This window comes from Danio rerio, chromosome 14, assembly GCF_052040795.2.
Source record: "Danio rerio strain M-AB ecotype USA chromosome 14, GRCz13ab, whole genome shotgun sequence".
Taxonomy (NCBI): domain Eukaryota; kingdom Metazoa; phylum Chordata; class Actinopteri; order Cypriniformes; family Danionidae; genus Danio; species Danio rerio.
Genome location: NC_141034.1, coordinates 43,332,277 through 43,345,901, shown reverse-complemented (window position 1 = coordinate 43,345,901; position 13,625 = coordinate 43,332,277). Strand labels below are relative to the sequence as shown.

Below are 13,625 nucleotides of genomic sequence, written 5' to 3'. Positions count from 1 at the left end.
TATATATAATTAAAACTGACCACATTTCTGACTTTTTAATGCTGATAAAGCTCAAATTTACCAGTTTTTATTACGAAATCATACATATTAGAAAACCCCTTAAATGAACTTTGCAGGTACATTATATATACACATTGTTATATATAAGCTTCTCCTGCTCACCAAGGCTGCATTTATTCATCAAAAATACAGTACAAATTGTAAAATTGTGAAATGCTATTGTACTATAAAACAACCCTTCAAAAGTAGTTTATTATTTAATTTAATAATTTATTCCAGTGGTTTTAATGATATTTCAGCTTCATTGCTTCAGTCTTCAGAGTCACATGGTCCTTCAGAAATCACTGTAATATTATTGTTGTTATTATAAATAAGGGAAATAGTAATAAAGGCAATAATGACTGGAGTAATAATTACATTTGAAACTACAAACAATAAGTAATAAATAAATATTTAATAAATAAGTATTTAACATTTACTTTTTTACATTTAATAAATGCTGCCTTGGTGAACAGAATATTTTTATTTAAATTATTAAATAAAATTATGAATAATAATAATAATAATAATAATAATAACAATAATAAATGACCCCAGTGTATGCTGGATGTTTCTCTGAACACATTTTATAAAAAATCAAACAAGCCTCCAATTTTTGCACCACTACCATTACAAAAAAGTAAAGAAATTCTGTATTTTTCTTGAGAATTCTGTATTTTTCTACAGAAATTCTGTAGTTTTGTATTTTTATTTTCGATTACAGATAAAAAAAAAGAGAACTTAAAAAAGACACTTTTTTATTTATTTATAATATTCTGTTTTACAAAGTGCTAAACACCAACCAACAGCACAAATCTCACAGCGAAGCTTCACTTAATCACAAACAAGCATGATTTTTAAGAGCACAGCAGGACTACATAAACAATTCCTGTGCTATATAAATCATGTGATATCTCTTTTACATTTAAGAAAGAAAAAGAAAACATCCAATTGTGTAAAGCATCTAACTCACGCAGAATATCAGTCCAAAAAAGGGAAGAAATTCTGTATTTTTCTAGAGAAAATCTGTATTTTTTTTAAAAAATTCTGTATTTTTTTGAGAAATTCTGTTTTTTTTTTTTGAGAAATTCTGTATTTTTCTACAGAAATTCTGTATTGTTATAGAGAAATTCTGTATTTTGTATTTTTATTTTTAATTACAGATAAAAAGAGCACTTAAAAGTGACACTTTTTCACTTACTTACAATATTCTGTCTAACAAAGCACTAAACACAATCCAACAGCACACAAAAAACAAGCATGATTTTTAAGAGCACAAGGAATACATAAACAATTCATGTGCTATATAAATCATGTGATAACCACCTGGTTGACCTTTCATCCATAGGTTATCATTATCATAGTTTATCATACTATTTATCAGAGTTGTGTCAGTATATTTATTCAATTCAAGTAGTGCACCTTAAAGGGTTAAACTGAAGAAAGGAAGACATCCAGTAATGTAAAGCATCTAACGTACACAGAATAACTGTCCAAAAATGTGATTTTCTCCACACCATCTCAGTCTGAATGCATATAAAAGGTGAAAAGTTTTGCAGCGAGTGCACTCCTTGTTTCATGCCCTATTGCATCCAGGTGTGCACAAGCTGGAGGTAAATTTGCATAATCCCAAAGCCCGGCTCTAGCGACGAGCATCCATTTCTGAGAGAGAGAGAGACGCTCTATTGAGGAGTGAACAGAAGATTGATGGACTGAAGTCGTTTTAGATGATATTGCAGACACAATGATGTAACCAAAGATACAACCAGTGAATAGGCTTTGAGAAAGAGCGCACGAGACTGAAAGAGTGACTGACAGAGCACCATGTTGTATATGTGGCGTATGTGACATGTTACATGCACACAACAGCACAGAAAAGTGTCTGTGAAGGGCCCGTGGTGTGACTTGCAGGCTTGAGATGACACTCTGCATCTCAGTGTGTCAACCTGCAGACACCGTGTGGGCGAAGGAGAGCGGACATGAACACGGAGGCAGAGATGAGCGGAGTTTGGGTTGAGCTGTCCGACTCGGAGGCGAGGGGGCGAGGATGGCTGTGAAAGGAGATCCAGCAGGTGGCTGATTAGAAGGGCACGGATGTGGAGAGAAAAGGCTGATGAAAAAAAGGCATTGTTTGCATCAGCATGCCTGTACCGGCTACAGGTCAGCCGTGTAATGATTGAGGGGAGATGAATGTGTCACTATGCGTTTTCACTGACATCTTTTGGTTTTATAATGAAAGTTTTGAACTGAGCGTAACCTTTGGGAAAACATAGGAAGAACATTACCTTGAGAAAGAGAGACTAACGTGGTTTGAAAGAACAGCTGGCTGTGGGTGAAATAAAGACATCTGTCAAAGCACAAACTGTGGGATTTGTAGGAAAATATGAGACGCTGATATGGAAAACAAGGAGGTTCGTGCAGCACAGATTCAGTGTGTAATTAATAATGAAGCAGTACACAGATTTCAGTTTTCAGCTATACACGACTTCCAGGCGAGAATACATTGTTACCACCAATCCCAAAGTAACGAATGCCAAATCTGACCCTGAAGTCATGGGAGTGCAACTCGCAGCAGCTAGAAATGCAGAGGTCAGAGGCCACTGAGCAAAGTAGTTATATATAGATTCACAGCAGGCTTCTATGGAATATGTGATTCTGATTGGCTGGCTGTATCTGAAATATTTCTGAATAATGACTGTCACCCATGGCAACAACATCTCTTATGGATATATAGTATGGGTGGGTAGATTACTATAAATTGTAGCCTATTAAAAACAAAGTTGAAGGGTGTAGCCAGCAATATATTCCAGATTGTTATTTTGTGTAATGAATTCTGACTACTTTTGGATTACTTTTAAATCATTTGTGGAATCTGTCTATCTATCTGTCTGTCCGTCCGTTTATTAATCTGTCTATCTATCTGTCTGTCCGTCCATTTATTAATCTGTCTGTCTGTCTGTCTGTCTGTCTGTCTGTCTGTCTGTCTGTCTGTCTGTCTGTCTGTCCGTCTGTACATCCATCCATTCATCTATATGTCTGTCGGTCTGTACATTCATCCATCCATCTACACCCATCTATACGTCTGTGTGTCCGTCCATCCATCCATCCATCCATCCATCCATCCATCTATACATCCATCCATCCACCTATCCACCTATCTATCTATCTATCTATCTATCTATCTATCTATCTATCTATCTATCTATCTATCTATCTATCTATCTATCTATCTATCTATCTATCTATCTATCCACCAATCTATTCATATATCCATCCATCCATCCATCTGTCTGTCTGTCCGTGCATCCATCCATCCACCCAGCCATCTATACATCCATCACCCAATCCATCCGTCTGTCTGGCCATCCATCCATCCATCTATCCATCCATCCATCCATCCATCCATCCATCCATCCATCCATCAACCAATCCATCCGTCTGACTAGCCATCCATCCATTCATCTATCCATCTGTCCGTCCATCCACCAATCCATCCATTTATCTATATGTCTGTCGGTCTGTCTGTACGTCTGTACATTTATCCATTCATCTACACCCATCTATACATCTGTGTGTCCGTCCGTCCGTCCATCGATCAGTCCAGCCATCTATCCATCCATCAACCAATCCATCCATCCATCCATCCATCCAACCAATTCATCCGTCTGTCTGTCTGTCCATCCCTCCATCCATCCAGCCATCCATCCCTTCATCCAATCTATCTATATGTCTGTCTGTCCTTCCATCGATCCATCTATTTGTCTGTCCATCCATCGGTCCACCGATCCATTCATCCATCTGTTTGTCTATCCATCCATCTGTCTGTCTGTCTATCCATCCATCCATCTGTCTATCCATCCATCCACCCACCCATCAATCTATACGTGTCTGTCTGTCTGTCTCTCTGTCTGTCTGTCTGTCTGTCCATCCACCCATCCATCCATCCATCCATCCATCCATCCACCAATCAATCCTTCCATCCATGTCTGTCTGTCTGTCCATTCGTCCGTCCATCCATCCATCCATCCGTCTGTCTGTCCATCCATCCATCCACACACCCACCCATCTATACATCTTTCTGTCCGTCCGTCCGTCCATCTTTCCATTCAATCCATCCATCTATATGTCTGTCTTTCCAACCATCCATCCATTCATCCGTCCATCCATCAATCTATCTATATGTCTGTCTGTCAGTCCAACCATCCATCCTTCTATATGTCTGTCCATCCATCCGTCCCCCAATCCATCCATCCGTCTGTCTGTCTATCCATCCATCTGTCTATCCATCCATCCACCCATCTATACATCTGTCTGTCTGTCCATTCATCCATCCATCCATCAATCAATCCATCCATCCATGTATGTCTGTCTGTTTATCCATCCATCCATCCACCCATCTATTCATACGTCTGTCTGTCTGTACCATCCATCCATCCGTCTTTCTGTCTATCCATTTATTTAATCATTTAATAAAATGTTAATTTTTGTCCCAAGTTTAGTAGCATGGATATGATGCTTTAACATGTCCACTCTATTTTTGGTAATAATTAATTCAAAAAACAAATTGAAAAAATGTAAATTATGAAAAATGTACTGTCATTGTGTGAATAATTTGTAATCAGGTAAAACCCATAACAAGTAACAATCTGATTACAAGCATTTAAAAAAACACTGCATTTTTGAAATCAGATTACTGATTTAATCAGTTCTTGCTTGATTTTAATATCAAGTACATCATTTCATGCACTAATACACTATTTTGAAGTACAAAGGTATTTTGAAGTACAAAGGTATGTACCTAGGTATTGATAACCGTTAATGCTTCTAAATGAAGTTTTATGCTCACAAAAATGCATCTATTTAATCAAATATACAGTAAAAACATTAAAATATTATTATTTTACTAAAATATTAGTACAATTTAAACCTTTTTTCTGTTTTTAATCAAAACAGTCATTTAAAGCAGAATTTTACGCAATTAGTTGAATCTCCAGTAACTCAACGCCCTTATATGCTGATCTGGGGTATCTGTTATTTGGTGTATAAACATTACCTACAGTACTATCAGTGTTGGCATAAAATAGATGAAACAGAAAGCAAAAATAACAAATAATCATTTTCTTTTTTAATAAATAATTTTTGGAATTAAGTGAAGTTTATTCATAAACTAATTTCGAGAGGATCACGTGCTTATGATTTATCATGGCCGGTCTCGCATTTGCTAATCACTATCTTCCAATCATATGAGCCCTAAGCAACTATAAATAGCCACAGTTTTCAGTTCACTTTATCTTCTTTTGGAAGAAACCCCCCTCCTCCCCTATTCTCCTCCTTTACCTCTGATTGGGAGGCACGGCGGCCCAGTGGTTAGCATTGTGAGCCCCACAGCAAGAACACTGCCAGCCCTGGTTCCACAGGACCGGTGGGTGTTTCTGTGAGGAGTTTGTATGTATGTTTGTATGTTCTCCCCGTGTCCGCGTGGGTTTTCCCCGGGTTCTCCGGTTTCCTCCCACCATCCAAAGACATTCAACATACCTAACAATCAAGCTTTTGTCTAACCCCCTGTGTTCCCTTAGCTACCGCAGCAGGGGAGTTCTGAGATCCCCCGAGCTCAGGCACCCCTCTCGCTCTGCCAACGGGAGGAAGCCCCGGGCTCGAGGAGCCCTTGAGCTCAGGGCTCTCTCCCGGGACAGCATGCCAAACAAGCTTTTATAAATCATTAGCTAAGTGTGAACTCTTGAAAAAGTCCCAATACCAAAATTTTTAACAGAATATTATCTATAAAATGATGTCTGTGTTTTAACACATTTTAACCCGTTTTATCTGTTTATAATCTCTGTTGTTTTTATTCTCTTGTTTCTTTTATTCTTGTTTATGTAAAGCACTTTAAATTACCATTGTGTACGAAATGTGCTATATAAATCAACTTGCCTTGCCTAAAAACCCTTTTAAAAGTCATATCTCTCTCACCGGATAAGCTACTGCACAAAAAAAGGAATGCTGATTAAAACTCAATATATTAAAAGCATAACTGCATAATTATATTGTATGAGAAACTTAGCGAATCATAGCGTTTAATTTGTAACCACTTTTAGGTCATTCTGATAATCTGCTAATCAGGAATGAACAAGCACTTCAGAAACAACATTGTATTCCACCCATTTCACTTGCAAAAAAAAAAAAAACAGCACTTCCACCTCTGCCACAAATATTTGACTGACTACCTCAGCAGGTCTACTGTGAAAACAAAGAGAGCATACACCGGTAGGCAGATTTAACCTAGGTATTGTAACAAAACTGTGACGGCAGCACAAGTGAAGTGAGCACGAACATACAGCCGAGAGGTGACAGACTGCTGTGCAATAGTGTGAATGATTTTTCCAGGACAATTTCACGTACCATCGAGGTGTGAGAAAAGTGCATGGCCTTTATTTTTTTACCAAACCAAAGCTGTACTTCATGCAGGGCGCCCCGAAAACTCAGACAGGTCGAAAAGCTTGAGAGATCTTGTTAAGAGATCAGCTGCGAGAACATTTATTTGGACACGTTCCCAAACATGAACTATTCTCTTACGTGTGTGGTGCTTGACTTTTAACCTGGCAAAAGTGATTTTGAGCCTGAGCGCATTGCCAGTGGGCTGTGGTGAAATGAATTTCTTTTCACTGCCAGCTTCCATACAGCACCGTTGCAGGAGATGCACAACATGAAGTGTAACTAATGCGGTTGGGCCGCAGCGCCTCATTTAAATGAAGGGCCTGTGGGATTCTCCTCCCGCTCGTGGTTTGACAGATTGAAGCCCTGTTGGAGGTTGCTACAGTGAGCTATTACTTTCAGTGCAATTAAAAGCGCATAAAGGAGTCTTTATGTTGTTACTAATTCAAAGACAGCGTAACAGGTTAGCGTCTAACGAACTAGTGGGAGGAGATGGAACCCCCAGATCAATATTCAAGAAAAAAATCAATATTCTTTATAGAAATCTATTTACATTATAGCTCCAAAACGTAATGAAAGGCAACTCATTATACAGGAAGCTTCATTCTAAGGGAGCATCAATACCACAATGAACCTATTATGTGACCAATAGGTCAAAAATAGCATCTTGTGTGGGACTAACAACATACTTATAAGCAAAAACATATCCCATAACACAAACACACAGTTTAGGGCTGGGCGATAAAATCGGCATTGATATTTATTGACCAAAGACCATAGTCAATATCAATAAAAAAAAATAAAGATTTGGTATGAAGTTTCAGTATGAAGCGCTATAGTTTTATTCAAATGGCTGCTAAGTGTGCGCCTTGTGTCAATAAGTAGTGTTAATAAGCTTAGGGTAGGTATAAACTGGGTGTAAGTTGGTCATTTCCAATGGAGGTGTGTGACTTGCAGGACGCTCACATGAGAGTGACATGCACATGTTGTGGAAGCGCACGCACAAGTGACGCAGTGAAGAGATTGTAAATAAAAAATGATGTCGCCAAGTAGCTTTTTGGTTCCTTTTCTTGTGCATCCCTTCCACCAGCTCCCTCATCTGAATTTTTTAGCATAGGGGTAATGTAGTCATTCAACTTCACAATTTGTAATGTTGCAGAGTGTTGCAATTTGTGATGCATTTGAATAATGGCGGCTGGTTCCTTTACTTGAAAGCTCAGATTTGATTATCATTGTTGACAGAGTTTGAGGTTTACTTTATCATTATTAGTCACACCTTACAGATGTTGATCTACCTTAAAGTCTGCATTGCTTAGTTTTTACGCTTTATCATTGCACACATTTTGTAACATTTTATATATTAAGTTTGAGTCTCTTTAGCACTTATGCTTGTTTTATTATAAAGAAATCAGATATTTTGTTTAAATATTTTTGATTTGACTATGAAAACTAATTGCCTTAGTAATGTTGGTAAGTAAAAATAAAGTGCTTACTGCTTAAATAAAAAAATTATAAAATCCTAATATAGCTTAATTATTCCTAAAATAGATTGCTAAAATATTCAATAATTATTAATATCGAATGATATGAAATTATATTATGATAATATTTTTTTTGCAATATTGCCCAGCCCAATTTTTAGGGTTTTTCACAGTGAAAAACTGGTTAACCCATGGATCATTCTACATAAATGGGTGATTCCAGGGTCCACAATTAATCATAAGTAGTTATAATATGTATTTATTTTGTTAGACTAACTGATTAATCAAAGCAGCTTGTAAATCATTTGGAGTTTTTGGCCATTTTAATGTTAAATGCATCAGTCTAGTGCACTTTGAGGTGTAAACAAAGAGGTCCCATTAATTTTTTGTCACCAACTTAAATCTATTGACTTGCATTTGAATTTGAAATTCATATATTTTAAAGTTATTAAAAAGTTAAAAGTATTTCAGTACATTAGTTTAGATGTATTTACTGCCACCATATACCCTGAAAACTCCAGGTCATAAGCTGCTCACATTTAAATGAACACAATGCAATGCAGCACAGTGTTAGCACTTGTTGAATTGAATCACAACCTTTGATATTTGAATTTGATTGACGCACAAAACTATTTGACAAATGCAATATTAGTTTGACTGACAGATGCTAAAGTAACAGTGCTAAACAGTGTTATGGGTCGTATTTAATATTTTCATATCTACAAAGGATAAATGTGATATTGTTTTAAACCCAAAGTAAACTTTGATTTTATGTGGATGTTAGTTTACATGCAGTCAAAAATGCATGCGTATGCACTTGAAAAATATATCCTTATTTAGTGTCAGCACTTTTTTATACGCAATAAAAAATATTTGTGATTTTAGGAAGATTAAAGAAATGTTTTATTCCATATAGATGTGCACTCACAAAAATGAGCACCCATTGATTTGCCATCTTCTGTAGTTTTTCTTGTTTAATTTCCTACATTTATTTTCTGACTGTGAAAGAAGGGACTTCTGTGTTAAGTGTGGCGTGAGAGGGTGTATGTGAAAGTAGCTCTCGGACTCTTTAAACATTATTTTTTATGATTTACAATAAATTACAGCTGAATATCAATGTGAAATTTTTGGCGATTTTTTTAAATTGTTGCATATTTATTTTTTAAAAAAAGCTGAGAAAGCACATGTGCATAAGTGTTCACAGCGTTTCATCAATACTTTGTTGATGCACCTCAGGCAGCAATTACAGCCTCATATTTTTTTTGAATTTGATGCCACAAGCTCGGCACACCTGTCTTTGAGAAGTTTTGCCCATTCCTCTTTGCAATACCTCTCAAGCTCTATCAGGTTGGATAGGAAGCAACAGTGTACAGCAATTTTCAGATCTCTCCAGGGATGTTCAATAAGATGTAGATCTGAGCTCTGGCTAGACCACTCAAGGACATTGACAATGTTGTGAAACCACTCCATTGATATTTTGGCAGTGTGCTTTGGGTCATTGTCCTGCTGGAAAATGAACCGTTGCACCAGTCTGATGTCAAGAGCGCTCTGTTTTTATTTAGGATGTCTTTGTACAAAAATGCTGCATTCATCTTTCCCTCTATCCTGACTAGTCTTTCAGTTCCTGCTGCTAAAAAACATCCCCACAGCATGATGCTTCCACCACCATGCTTTACTGTAGAGATGGTATTAGCCTAGTGATGAGCGGTGCCTGGTTTTCTCCAAATGTAACGCCTGGCATTCACTGCAAAGAGCTCAATTTTAGTCTCATCAGACCAGAGAATTTGGTTTCTTATGGTCTGAGAGTCCTTCAGATGCCTTTTGGCAAATTCCAGGCTGGAAGTGGCTTCCGTCTGGCCACTCTACCATATAGGTCTGATTGGTGGATTGCTGTACAGATTGTTGTCCTTCTGTAAGGTTCGTCTCTTTCCACAAAAGAACGCTGGAGCTCAGACAGAGTTACCATCAGGTTATTGATCACCTCCCTGACTAAGGCCCTTCTCCCCCAATCACGTAGCTAAGATGGCCGGACAGCTCTGGGAAGAGTCCAGGTGGTTCCAAACATCTTACACTTACGAATGATGGAGGCCACTGTGCTCATTGGAACTTTCAGAGCAGCAGAATTTTTTCTGTATCCAATTCAATTCAATTCAGCTTTATTTGTATAGCGCTTTTACAATGTAGATTGTGTCAAAGCAGCTTCACATAAATGGTCATAGTAACTGGAACAGTGTGGTTCAGTAACTGGAACAGTGTGGTTCAGGTTTTAGTGTTTAAGTTCAGTTCAGTTCAGTTTAGCTCAGTTCAGTGTGATTTAATCATTACTGAGAGTTCAAACACTGAAGAGCAAATTCATCCTTCCCCAACCCTTTTTCACATTGTCATTATGGGGTGTTGTGTGTAGAATGTTGAGGAAAAAATTATATTATGCATAATGCATATTATGCATATGTATTATGCATAAAAACATGTACACTGGGCTTTAAAATTAGGCCAAAACAAAGTGCCTTCGGAAAAACAGAACTATTGCGTGATGGTATGATGCCTACCATTTGTAAACAGCCTAGCTCTCTAGATTTTGGAACAGACCATTTGTTTTACCGCTGTGCATGCTGGTCACTTTGTCACATCCAATGATGGTACTACAACGTAGTTTGGCTGAAGCTAAAGATCTTACAACAGCTGGGTAGCTTTGACTTATCCAATCCTAAAGAGAGATCTTTCGAATAGAAAATAGGCAACAAAAAGAGGACTTGGCAGGAGGTGCTGTATTAATAAATAAAAAAGCATGGCCACTGACAACGAATAAGCGCAATACCTGCAGAACAGGAACATGGAGCGTGCAAACATCACTTCCCTAGACTCTATAGCATCACATAAGATCATTTACTTCAGGGATGGCCAGTAAACACAAGTAAAAACACCCACCAGGACACATCAGTCTCTCTGTCTACCTCTTTTTATCTTTTGCTCCACTTTCCTGTTCGCTAGCCTATGTCACGCATGGCTGCTGAAGCAGTTTTGGGAGGTGGGTGAGGGGAGATGGAAGTTGAAGTGGGGATTACAACTGTGCTCGTCAGATAACACAATGTCAGGGAGTTTTTTTTTTCGGCATGAAATGAGAACACAAGCGCACAGGAGCCGTGTAATTCCTCTGAACGCTGAATAAATTATTATCCTCCGTAAGGGCACCCCCTTGACTCCGGCCCACTATTGTAGAAACAAATTAAATTCAATAGTGCTAATCACAGCTTTTCAGCAAATGCCCGACTAAAGCTCTGACCTCCAGACGGGCTCAGAAACTGGGCCGCGACGACCCAGTGTTTGGTTTATTGATATTTCTGGTGTCACAGCAGTTACGCGAGCGCCGATGCTAGCAGCTGGAGATTTGCTCTGCCGGTCAGTTGCCATGACAATTGTGGTTTATTGATCTATTTAGCTTATGGCCTTCTCCAATAACCCTGCATGACAGCTGATTTTTTCCCTAATGGAGGAACGGAGGCAGACGCCGTTTCTCAAGAGCAAAGCAGCAGTGGTCAAGAAGGATGCGAACACAGCCTGAGGTCAAGCCACAGGCATCAGAAAGACGTTCAAAAGCATTAGAGTGATTGACTGACTGTCTTGACAAGAGAAGTACAACAGGTCACGGAAGATACGGAGCCAGTGAGTCTGAGAGTATTTACCGTAAAATACTATTACTGTATTTCTAAAGACGAAAGAGCTACAGTCATTACAGAAAACATTGTGTCAATGTTTATTGTTTGGCATCAGTCTGATAAATAATTCAGAGCTTCTGTTTTAAGTATAGTTCAGTGTTTATATTACGAAAATAATACAATGTGTGTATTTCTTTATGACAACAGAAAAGTTTTTGCTTTCCTAGATTGATTATGAGGGCGTATGCTAAACATGAGTCTCTTATGGACCATAAAGATTAAAATATAATAAGAACACTGTGTTTTCGACTTTGACAAACGTTTCACATGTTAAATTCTATTGTGAAAAAAAAAGTCTCACTGTTAATATCCAAAATAAGCCAATTATCTAGTACTTTATACTTTTGTGTGAATATGTGATTAAATCCAGTTAGGGCCGAACTTAAATCCATATTTGACCCAAAATGGATAGAATCATACTCAGAAACAATAAGAATAAATAAATATGAGAGTTGAAGTAAAAAAAAAAAATACATCAATACTCCAGAGAAAAAACAAGTAAAACATCCCTATTTGAAAACTAGCCCCAGTTTTGGATACTAGGAGTTACAAGTTAACCAGCTAGCAGAACAGACACACTAAAACACTAAAGATGTATTTTGTATGATATATATGTATATGTATGTGTTTACAGTTGAAGTCAGTATTATTAGCCCCTATTGATTTTTTTTATTATATATAAAAAATATATATATATATCCCACCGCATCCCAAAGGTGCTTTATTGGATTGACATCTGGTGACTGTGAAGGCCATTTAATACAGTGAAACCATTGTCATGTTTATTAGATGATTCGTGCCTCAGGACATGGCACAATATTCCATCATAAAGGGATGGACATGGTCAGCAAAAATACTCAGATAGGCTATGGCGTTGATACAAGGCAGAATGTATCCATGCTTTCATGTTGTAGACACCAAATTCTGACCCTACAATGCAGTAGTAATCGTGACTCCTCAGACCAGACAACGTTTTTCCAATCTTTTGTTGTTTAATTTTGGTGGGCCTGTGTGAATTGCAGCCTCAGTTTTCTGTTCTTAGCTGGCAAGAGTGGCACCTGGTGTGGTCTTCTGCTGCTGTCGCTCATCCGCCTCACGGTTGAATGTGTAGTGCGTTCAGAAATGCTCTTCTGCATACCTTGGTTGTAACAAGTTTTTCTTGTAGTTAATGTTGCTTTTCTATCAGCTCAAGCCAGTCTGGCCATTCTCCTCTGACCTCTGGCATCGACAAGGCATTTGCATCTACAGAACTGCCCTAGAGATGGTTGTGCATAAAAATTCCAGTAGATCAGAAGTTTCTGAAACAATTAGACCAGCTGTCTGGCACCAACAACCATGCCACGTTCAAACCCACTTAAATCACCTTTCTTCCCCATTCTGATGCTGGGTTTAAACTGTAGCAGATCGTATTGACTATGTCTACATGCCTAAATGTATTGAGTTGCTGCCATGTGGTTAACGTACAGGCGTACCTTATAAAGTGGCTGGTGAGTGTATTTATATATATATATATATATTTATATATATACTCACTTCTGTCTGCCAGTGGTTAGAGTTGCAGCCAAAGGGTTGAATTAGACATGGATGACCATTTTGACTTGCTCTTTATCTCTGTCTGCACAACCAGTTGCAAGCCCAGCTATTACTCAAGCTCTCCACTATCAGCTCATCAGGTCTTCCCACATTACTTTCTTGTTGTCTTTTTCATCTCTGTCTTTATTTGAAGAATTCAGATGCAAAGGTCTTTAAGTGCCATCTGAATCTTTCTTTTAAAGTGAGCATTTTCCCTCAGACTTATGTGTTTAGTTACAAGATGTCCAAGAAGGTTTCTGGACACCAATCCTCCAGGCCCAAGCCTCACTACATCACACACTGTTTGCTTTGACTAATGGCACCAGTGCAAGCTTCCAAGAGGTCAAAGAGAGTATTTGCATCCATAAAAAGAGAACATTTCTGC

General features: G+C 38.0%; 1 protein-coding gene and 2 long non-coding RNA genes across 4 annotated transcripts in view; 2 read left to right on the top strand and 1 right to left on the bottom strand.

Annotated features, from left to right (window-relative positions):
• The window catches only part of LOC147834015 (uncharacterized), a 262,202-nt gene that overhangs the window by 141,773 nt on the left and 106,804 nt on the right, over positions 1-13,625 (bottom strand). The gene's annotated exons all lie outside the window — the stretch shown is intronic.
• The window catches only part of glra4a (glycine receptor, alpha 4a), a 71,681-nt gene that overhangs the window by 443 nt on the left and 57,613 nt on the right, over positions 1-13,625 (top strand).
• On the top strand, positions 7,497-12,139 carry LOC147840878 (uncharacterized). The gene is made up of 2 exons (XR_015508053.1): positions 7,497-10,083; positions 10,300-12,139. It is a non-coding gene; the product is annotated as an uncharacterized LOC147840878 (long non-coding RNA).